A 10,893-nucleotide genomic window follows, 5' to 3' on the forward strand; every position below is an offset into this window, starting at 1 on the left:
TAGGTTTACCCGATAAAAAAAGAGAAAAAAAAAAAAAAGAAAATGTTTGTTATAAATGTTATGAATTACGTTCAAATTACCGTAGCAATGTTTGGAGAAGAAAGATACATAGAAATAAATGTTAAATAGGCACATATATGGATAATACCTGGTAAATTCTAGCCAAACATGAAATTGAAATTAAGGCCATCCGAGTCCCGACTGCCCCTCTGGGAACCTACTGCAGCCGAGACTGGGGCGGCAATATCTATATTATTTATATAGTCATGACTCGGAGAGAAAACCAAGAAACAAATACATCGTTGTCTGGGAACCAGGTCAAAATACCAAGCCCGCAGACAACAGATAAGAGAAAAAAAAAAAAGTGGTCGATTTAGTTTAATTAACTCTAAGTAGAGGCCACATAGCAAAAAATAGAACAGAACTAATAATATGTGCTAGAGTCAAAAAGAAAAGGCTAAAAAGGAAAGCAAGAAAAGAAAAGAGAAAAGAAAATAGAAAAAAAGAGAGGGGGAGGGTAGGGAAGGGGAGGGGAGGGGGAGAAGGAGTCGGCATCTTCCGGTTCAAAACTACCTTTCAACCTAATGAAATGGTGTGTAGGGCGACTTTTTTTTTTTTTAATAATTCACAAAGAGTTAAGGTGAGCTCAGCCTAGATTTTAATCTATCCGAGGTACTGTATTGTTTCCATACATTCCAAGTAGAGAGAAATCCAGCCTGGATGTCAAGAGAATTTGGCATGCATTTCCTCCATGAGCATAATATTATTCATCTCGCTTACCCATTCAACCAGAGTCGGGGGGACAGCAGATCTCCAATGTCTGGAGATCAACTGTCTGCCAGCACTGACACAGAATTTCAAAAGGGTATGATTTTCAAACTTAAAGGAACCGGGAAGAATGGAAAGCAGGGCTATAGAAGGAGAAGGGGTTAATATTTTATCATAGAGGTCTCCATATATCTGAAAAATCTTTTCCCAGAAAGGGCGAATTTGGTCACAGTCCCACCATGTATGGTAATATGTACCAATATCATGATTGCATCTCCAGCAGGAGTCAGAAGCAGAAGGAAACATGATCTTGAGGGTGACTGGGACGCGATACCATCTAGCCAATACTTTGTAATTTTTTTCTTGAGCGTAACTCGAGATGGAAGACTTGTGTGTATAAAAAAAAGATTTACGCCAATCTGCCTCACTGATATCTTTGCCTAAGTCCTCCGACCAAGCTGCGGCAAACCTGGGTAAGAAGTTATGTGTATGACCCAAGATCGATTTATATATCTGGGATAGGGTGTGTAGCGGAGTGTGGGAGGCCGAACATAATTGCTCAAAGTCAGTCAATGGTCTATGGACCTGGCCACTTTCATGAAGCGATTTACAGTATGTTAAAAGATGTAGTCGTGTAAGCCAGGTCACGCGAGAAGAATTTATGGGCTTAGATGTGATAAATGTCCCCGACAAGGCATTCAGGTAGCAGTTAGCAGTAGGCCATGAGTCTCTCTTATAGTTATCTATTGTCGAAATACCTCTACTTTCCGGCAAGGCTGAGTTATCGAACAATGAAGTCAGAGGCCCTGGGTCAGTAGAAAGAGCATATGCCTCTCTCTTCCTATACCAGATATCCAGGGCGTCTAAAGTCAAAGGAGACAGCCCTTTAAAAGACCGGTATATCTTAGCATACCCCCATAATAAAGCCCTGATGTCTACAGGGGATAGATCTTGCTCCACCATAGTGGAGACTTTATACAGGGGGCGGGGAAACCACTCTAGAACGCGAGAGAGTACTGCGGAAGTGTGGTATAGTTCGAAATCAGGAAGGGCTGTTCCTCCACTAGTAATAGGGGAGCATAAAAGTTTATGTTTTAGCCTTGGGGGATTTCCTCTCCAGACAAATCGGATGGCCATTGATCGGAGTGAACGAAAGAACACAGAAGGCAGCGCTATCGGGAGTGCCTGAAATAGGTATAGTGTCTTGGGCAGGACGTCCATTTTCAAAACATTCATACGCCCAAACCAAGATATGGGAAGGTCTATTCGATCCTCCATAAGACGTCTTAGTTTTGTTAAAAGAGGACAGTAATTTAGGGTATAAACCTCCGATAGTTTTGCAGGAATGGCTGTTCCTAGATAAGAAACAGAGCTCTCCCTCCATTGAAAAGAAAAATTAGTTTTTAGAATATTGAGAATTGGTTGAGGTAGTGATATATTTAAAGCTTCCGTTTTAGATAGATTTAATTTATAATTACTAAACCTACCAAACCTGGCCAATTCCTGCAAAATAGACGGAATACTTATATGGGGATGGGTTACATAAAGAAGCAGGTCATCTGCATATAGGGATAATTTACAGTTGGAGGATGGTGTTTGTATACCTCTTATACTAAGGTTTGTTCTAAGTGCCTGGGCCAGGTGCTCTATGACTAACACAAAAAGGAGAGGGGATAAGGGGCATCCTTGTCTAGTGCCATTCCCGATTGGCACCGTGCCTGACTGAACGCCGTTCACCAGCACAGTGGCTTGAGGGGACGTGTATAGTGACATAATGCGAGATAGCATCTTAGGTCCCAACCCTATCTGAGTGAGTGTTGCTTGCAAAAAAGGCCAACTGACCCCATCAAATGCCTTCTCTGCATCACAGGAGAGAAGGCACGCTGGTATCTGATGGGTTTGAGCATAACTAATCAGATGGAGAGTCTTGGTGGTGTTGTCCCTGGCTTCACGTCCAGGGACAAACCCCACCTGGTCTCCGTGTACGATGTTTGAAAGGAATGGCGCCAGGCGGTTTGCGAGAATTTTTGCAAATAACTTTAGGTCGATATTCAGGAGGGATATCGGCCTAAAGTTAGAGCACTGGGAATGATCCTTGCCTGGCTTGGGGATAACCACTATCTGTGCCAGTAAAAGAGAAGGAGACGGATGACATTGTTCACTAATAATATTGAAGGCTTTCGCTAAAAGAGGAGCTAGTTGTTTTCCAAATGTTTTATAAAAGCGGGAAGTGAACCCGTCCGGGCCAGGACTTTTACCATTTTTTAGTTCTTTGATGGTGGATAAAAAATCAATATCAGCAAGTGGTTGTTCTAGTTCATCGGAATCCATTTTTGTGATAGGTGGAAGTGAGGTTTCAGTGATATAGGCAGACATGTCCGGTAGTAACCCGCTATGGTCCGATGGAGATAGAGGGGTCTGGGGAGGAAGGTTATAAAGATCTGAATAATATTGGCGGAATTCCTCTGCTATAGCGGAGCTAGCCGTCAGTTTACCCTTACTCGTGGAGGAAATGAACGAGATATGTTTCCTAATCTGGGGCGAATTTAGTACCTTTGCCAATCGTTTACCACACTTGTTCGCTTGGGAGTAATATGAAAATCGTCCTTTGTCTCTAGCCACCAGAGATCTGTCGGAGATAATCTGTAACAGATCCCGACGAGCGTTGACCACATCCACATTTTTTGATGCATCAGGGGAACGCTTGTTTGAATCCTCCAAAGAAGCGATAATCGCCAAAAGGCGATTAGTGTCTGCTTGGCGTTTTTTTTTTAATCTAGAACCGTGTTTAATAAACGTGCCTCGCAGAACACATTTAAGTGCTTCCCATTTTATAAGTGGATTAGTGTCATCGTTTGTATGATCAATGATAAAATTTGTGATAGTCTGAGTAATATCGGCAATACAAACTGAGTCTAACAATAAGTTGTCATTAAGCCTCCAAGAGGTTTTAGGTTTATGAAAAGGTTCTTTTCCCAAGGTCATGTGAATAGGTGCATGGTCTGACCATAATATAAGGCCAATCGAGGTAGTAGGGGAAAAATCCAACAGCGACTGGGATATAAATATATAATCCAGTCTGCTGTAGGATAAGTGTGCGGGGGAGAAGTATGTATAATCCCTGGCAGAGGGATGGAGTACTCTCCACACGTCTACCAGGGAGAGGTCCAAAAATAAAGTGCGCAACTTGGTGATGGTGGCCAAAGAAAGTGAGGACTTACCATTTGATGTATCTAGGCGGGGTATTAAAGCAACGTTGAAGTCACCTCCAAGAATCATGTTGGTTACGCTGAACTTCCTCAGGCGGGAGAGCATGGAGGTAAAAAATGGCAACTGGTCCTGGTTAGGAGAGTATACATTAATCACTGTATATATGACTTTCTTGTAAGACAATTTTAGAAAAATAAATCTTCCAGCAGGGTCTATATAGGAATCTAAAATGTCTGGCGTGAAGGAAACATGAAAAAAGATGGAGACCCCTTTAGACTTCGATATAGGGTTAGTACTATGAAGCCCAGTGGGATATTGTTTATGAAAGAATTTAGGAATTGAGCCTAGTCTAAAGTGAGTCTCTTGTAACAGGAGAATTTGTGTATGGAGTTTATGAAAGTGATACATAATTTGTCTTCTCTTTTCCGGGGCATTCAGGCCTCTACAGTTCAGAGAGGACACAGTTAGATAAGCCGGAGAAGCCAGAGGAAAAGAAAAAACTCATCACATGACCGATGCTTTCTTACCGAAAGGGGGTATGCCGACTCCAGGGTAACGAAGGGGGTAGGATAGGGGGAGAGAAGAAAGGAGAAGAAAAAATAGGGCCTAAGTGGCCAATCTAACATTGTTGCTAACAACATTTCAGCCAGTCCCATATGGGGAGCTGAGAATCCTAAATGGGGTATCGTTATCCTCACACAGAGAGGGAGACAACCCGCACACACCGCCTAAAAAAAAAAAAAAAAAAATACAAAATCTGATGCATTACAAAGTATGATGCCAACAGTAGCAAATGTTACAACAAATACTACAAAAGTGGGATTGTGACCCAAGTTTTGATGGTTATCACGTCACCACATAAGTGAGGTGGTAACCTAGACAATAGTAGTTGTCACTTCACCCCAGAGGAGGCTTAGATGTCTGAGCTCGGGGGGTTCGTGCTTTCTTAGATTGAGTCTTCCAGATAGAGGGAAACTGGAGTCTCGGGGGTACAGCCCGCAAGGGCCAGTCCAATATGGCGATCTGGGGTAGTTCAAGTGTTCCTACAAACTTAGGGAGATCTTCCAAAGTACGAAAATATGCAGATTTGCCCTCATGGAAAGCGGTTAACTGGAAGGGGAACCCCCAGCGATATTTAATATGTTTAACACAGAGGGCTTCGGTTAGGGGCTTTAATGCCCGGCGTAAGTCTAAGGTTAGTTTTGAGACGTCTGGTAAAAGATGTATTTGAATTTCGTTAAAATGAATGGATTCCTGCTTGCGGGCTGCTTGCATAATAGCATCTTTAACTGCATAAAAATGAACCCTGCAAATCACATCTCTAGGGTGTTCTGGATTTGGGTTTTTGGGACCCAATGCTCTATGTACTCTGTCGAGCTCCATTGGAGCTTCTTTATCTTTCTTGAGCAAATTGTTGAAGATGGCAGTGATCACTGAAGCCAGATCTTTAATTTCGATCGACTCAGGGAGGCCGCGCACGCGGATATTGTTTCGTCTGGCTCTATTCTCCTGGTCATCTTGGGCTAACATGAGCTGCTGTATCTGGACAGAGTGATCGTTCAATATAGTTTCATGAGTCTGTAAGGTGGTCACAGTTTCCTCTACACTTTGCTCCAGGTCTTCTAACCTATTGGTGACATCCCTGCGAAGTTCAGATATCTCTTGTTTATAGGAACGCTCCATGCGTTGAACGAATGACTCAAAGTCGTGCATAGTGGGCAATCTATCCCAATCTGTATGTAGGTGACGGGATTCTGGAGAGCGACCTGTTGAGCGGGCTGAGCCAGCTGAGCCTGCATCTGAGTCAGGAGGCGAGTTTACCCTCTGCCTCGTCTTCATGCCTGTGGTTTGGCGCTGTGAGCGTTGTTGTGAGGATGAAACATGTGGTCCATGTGCTCCGTGCGATCCACGCGACCCATGTGGTTCACGTGGTGCCTCATGAGGAACCGTGGAACGGCCTGAAGCCATTTCTGTTGAGGGTGCTAGGGGTGCGCCCCGCTGGTCTGGTCTCAGGCGAGAAAAAAAGAAGCGATCTATATCACCTTCCCTATTTAATTCCGTGGGATGACGAGCTTCTCCTCCTCCTCTCTTCCGTCCCATTACCTGGATCCCAGGGCCGGGAATCGAGCGTGTATAGGACAATACAGAGCAATGTATAAGTCAGTATACCGGTGTCACACGGGTGACCAGCGGCTTTCAGTATCTCTGTATATGTCTCAATATCAATTTCAATGTCAATAATTCTCAATAATTCTCAATTCTCAACATCTACCTAGCTTAGACTCCCCTCAGCCAGATGAGAAGCAATATACAATATATAATGTACAATATACTGTATATATGGGCCGTATAGGCTGCATAGGCTGTACACAGGCTGTGTAGGCAGCACAGGCTGTACAAAGTACAAAGTACAAGCAGGGCGGTGCAGATCAGTACAGATCAGTATCATTCAAATGAAACAATTAAATAGGTGAACTGCGCCTCTTGGCAAATCTTACTGAATTTTACTAATAAGCACTTCTTGGTAGTCCTTACTAAAAAGAGGTATACAGCTGGTGAATGATAGCTCACATCTAAATGATGCTTCAGTCGGTACTTTAGCTGATGTTAACCAGATATGTCTGTTATGCTAGGTAGATGTTAGATAAATGTCAAATATGTAAAGCTGAGCTGAGCTGCAAGGTAGAATGGCAAAATGGCAAAACAGCAGCAGGCAGACAGCAACAGACAGAGCTACATGCAGCGAGATGGAACTGGAGTGCAATAAACTGTAAACTGTAGGCTGTAAGCTGTAAATTGCATATTGGAGCAAAGCAGTGTTGAGGGTGTTGATAGCCGGTCGAACAGCTGTGCGGCTTCAGGCCAAATCTGGAGCGGTGTGGAGCAGTATGCAGTATGCAGTATATGCAGAGTGAATACAAGTGGATACAGCGTGGAGTGACAGTCACATGGAGCAAATGATCAGGTAACAGCGGGTGAGAGCGGATAAAAGCAGGTAGGTAGGCAAGCAGGTAAGTAGGTAAGGTAATGTGTGATACAGAGTCTGTGTGATACAGAGTCTTTCAGCCACTCGGTCACTTGATTGGTCAACCGATCAGACAGTCAGTGGTCCGTGGTCATGAGAGACAAGCCTCACCTCTCCTCTCCTCTGTCTCCTCCGTTCCTCTGTTACGGTGTACAGGTATGCGGGCGGTACGCTGTGGTATGCAGTATGTGGTATGCGCGGTATGCGCGATATGCAAACAGTCAGCCTGCCGGTCAGCTCGTCACTGGTCACTCGTTTGGTTTCACGGCTCTCACGGCTCTCAGCTCCCGGCTCCCGGCTCCCTTAGCTCTCGACATCCAGCTCCCAGCGTCCCGCCTTGACGGATTAAGCGCACTCCATCAGCCGGCAGTACGAGACATCAGCATCAGCTGATAAGTGATGAGTGATAAGCGGTGTGTGCGGGAGCTCCTGAACACACGTCCTAGCTCTCCATGTGTCGGACAACTCCCCCCTTTTCTTACCATTAAAGTGAAACACAAAATGGTACACATCATCATAAGAGAAAAACAGTCAAAATAAATGTATACCACCACAAGCACCACAAACACCACACGTGACTGCTAACACCCTACTACAGTTTCACGTTTCCTGCACACTGGTGTAGCTGGTGCTACCTCTATATGGTTGTAAAAAAGAAAACATTAATATAAATAGTACCTTGCTTAAATGCTTAGGGATCTAATGCCAAAATCCCTATAAAGTAAGGTGACTAAAAAATACATATAAAGATATAATTTAACAATTCCCTCAGCACCACAGATATTTATTTTCAATATGTTAAAACTATTAATGCCCTTATGGTATTAATCTTAATTTGCTTTGATTAACCATGCCACAATGTGGACTGTGAGGGTACACCTAATGGTCAGTCATAGTTTGCTCAGCTCTCTTATGTCTATCAGTCCTCTTACTGCTGGATCCTGTTACCTGCTCCTCCCTTTGAAGCGCCATCCTTTAGGACCTGGCAGAGCCCTGTGGCATGTTTGCACATGTGCAGGTGCACAACGTGGCACCATTAAGCAGGTACAAGGCATTATTTTTGAATCCTGAACCGACTAATGGTATCATCTTTGTGCATGGGCAGAACCCTTTAGCACATATGTATTGGCCACAGCATAATTCTCACCTGTGCTGACGCACAATATATATATATATATATATATATATATATATATATATATATATATATATATATATATATATATATATATATATATATATATATATATATATATATATATATATAAATAAATAAAGTAAATCAATAAAAATATCCACTTGTAGAAAAGGGAGAGGGGTGGAGCCAGGTACAAACAGTTATTTTTTTTGGGTGAGGGTGAATGGCCCCTTTAGGGCAATCCTGCCTACTTCTTATAAAATCTCTTAACTCATTACAGAATAAATGGAAAAGACAGGCCAGTAAGAACACTCTAAAGATTAATAAACATTACTTCGAAGGTTTTTGCGTGACGTTAAAGATGCCATGGGCTCTCCCCGACACATGCTGATACCCCCCCTCGTCTTATGAGGCAGGGGGGGTATCGGGGGTTGGGCTGTGTGCAGATTGCGGCGTGGGTTTTGTTCTCGTTAGATGAGAAGGCACATGGTTTTCTTCTTGCCACATCTGGCTTGCAGAGCCGCCCTTATGGCCAGCTCGAACACCTCTCGGACGCCATCTTTTGTCTTAGCGGAGCACTCAATGTAGCCGTAAGCCGAGATCCTGTTAGCTATGTTGCGCCCATCCTCTGGCTTTACCGGCTCCTGTTTCATCTTTGTCAGCTCTCGGCGGGTGTGCTCCTCATTACGCAGGTCCCTCTTGTTCCCCACCAGGATGATCGGCACATTGGGGCAGAAATGTTTAACTTCCGGAGTCCACTTCTCAGGGATATTTTCTAAACTGTCAGGGCTATCGATGGAGAATCACATTAATATAACATCTGTGTCTGGATAGGATAGAGGCCTCAGTCTGTCGTAGTCTTCCTGTAAGGCTGAGTCCCACAAGGCGAGTTCCACCTGTTTTCTGTCCACCTCAATGTCGGCCACATAGTTCTCAAACACTGTGGGGACGTAGACTTCCGGGAATTGGTCTTTACTAAACACTATCAGAAGGCACGTCTTCCCGCACGCCCCATCTCCAATGATGACGAGTTTCTTACGGATAGCAGCCATGTCTCGGTGCCCGGGCTCGGCGGTCTTGGTGTCTCTCTCCGGTCGGCTTTCTCTTCCTCTCAGCACAACTCCAGTTGAAGCTCCCACAGAAAATCCTGCCTACTTCTTAACAGTAAATAGAGCCTATTCAGACTTGTCTGCCATGGTATTGCATAAGAGATATATGTTGCGCGTTAATGTGCGTTGCAGTAAGGAAGCCCATTTAAATAAATGGGCAACCAATGCACTAGAATGGACTTCACCATTTCCTTTATGATGTAGCACACCACAATGCACAGTAGTGTATTACCATACCATACGTTGAGGTGCGCAGCAACCCATATGCATCAGAGGCGTGTTGTAGTGTATTGGGGTGCTACTGAAAATGTAACATGTCTTCTTGCATTGCAGTAAGATGCATGTTTAGGTGTACATTACGGAAATGCATCAAAACTGAAAAGTAAAAAAGGGTCCTCAGTGATTATGCCACCTATAACGTGTTTAAACACATCACTCAGAATACAATATCTAAATATTTTTTAAACAATCATGTATCTATATAGGAATATACTTTGTAAAAGCTGTTTTTTTTTTTATCCCATTTTTTTATTAAATCCTTATGTTGAACTCCAAAATATTGGTAGCACAACCTATGCAGGTTGAGATCATGTTTACCTTACTATAGGTATGTTCTGCAGCCATTATTAGTACAGTTATACAGTGTTTGTTCTATAATGTTTCTGTATTTTGTTATGATATTTGTACATGGATTACTGGATTATTTAGACAGTTCTAAACATGATTAATTATTTCTTGTCATATGTGCAATATAATGGACACAATCACCTATATTGGATATGTTTTCATTGATAATACTAGATACAGTGGAACCTTGCATTACGAGCATAAGCCATTCCAGGAGAATGCTTGTAATCTAAAGCACTCGCATATCAAAGAAAGTTTCCCCATAGAAGTCAATTTGGAAACAAGAATTTGTTCCACATTGACTTCTATGGCATGCAATACCGCATGTGGGGGGAGCAGGAGAGACAAACTAGCTTATCCATGTCTTTCTGGACACTGGTGAGCAGTCATGTTGGAACAGGAAAGAGCCATCCCCAAACTATTGTCACAAAGTTGGGAGCATGAAATTGTCCAAAATGTTGAGGTATGCTGACACCTTAAGAGTTCCCTTCACTAGGACAAATGGACCAAGCCCAACCCCTGGAAAACAACCCTGCACCATAATCCCCCTCCACCAAATGATTTGTACCATTGCTCAAAGCAAGGTCCATAAAGATATTGATTAGTGAGTTTGGGGTGGAGAAACTTGACTGGCCTGAAATTGACTGTCACTGTACAAATGACACTGGCTGGGAAGGGGTTAACATCAGGGACGATCAAAGGGTTAAATGTGTGCCTGACTATAGTTTTACTACTGTGGGGGAGGGGTGCTTTTACTAATAGAAGGCATTGACCCATGTTACTGCTATGAGGCGGTCGTCAAGTGGATAACCTAAAACATATACACATTGGCCCGGATTCACAAAGCACTTACGCCGACGTATCTCGAGATAGGCTGTGTAAGTGTAACTATGCACCATCGTATCTATGCGCTGTGCCCACAATCTGAGATACGCCTAAAAATAGGCTTCCTACGACCGACGTAACTTGCCTACGCCGTCGTATCGTGGGCGCATATTTACTCTGGGCGCATTTGC

General features: G+C 43.4%; 1 pseudogene; it reads right to left on the bottom strand.

The window, feature by feature from the left end:
* Positions 1 to 8,395: 8,395 nt before the first annotated feature.
* LOC120924979 lies at positions 8,396 to 9,300 on the bottom strand (annotated as a pseudogene).
* Positions 9,301 to 10,893: the final 1,593 nt, after the last annotated feature.

This window comes from Rana temporaria, chromosome 1, assembly GCF_905171775.1.
Source record: "Rana temporaria chromosome 1, aRanTem1.1, whole genome shotgun sequence".
NCBI lineage: Eukaryota > Metazoa > Chordata > Amphibia > Anura > Ranidae > Rana > Rana temporaria.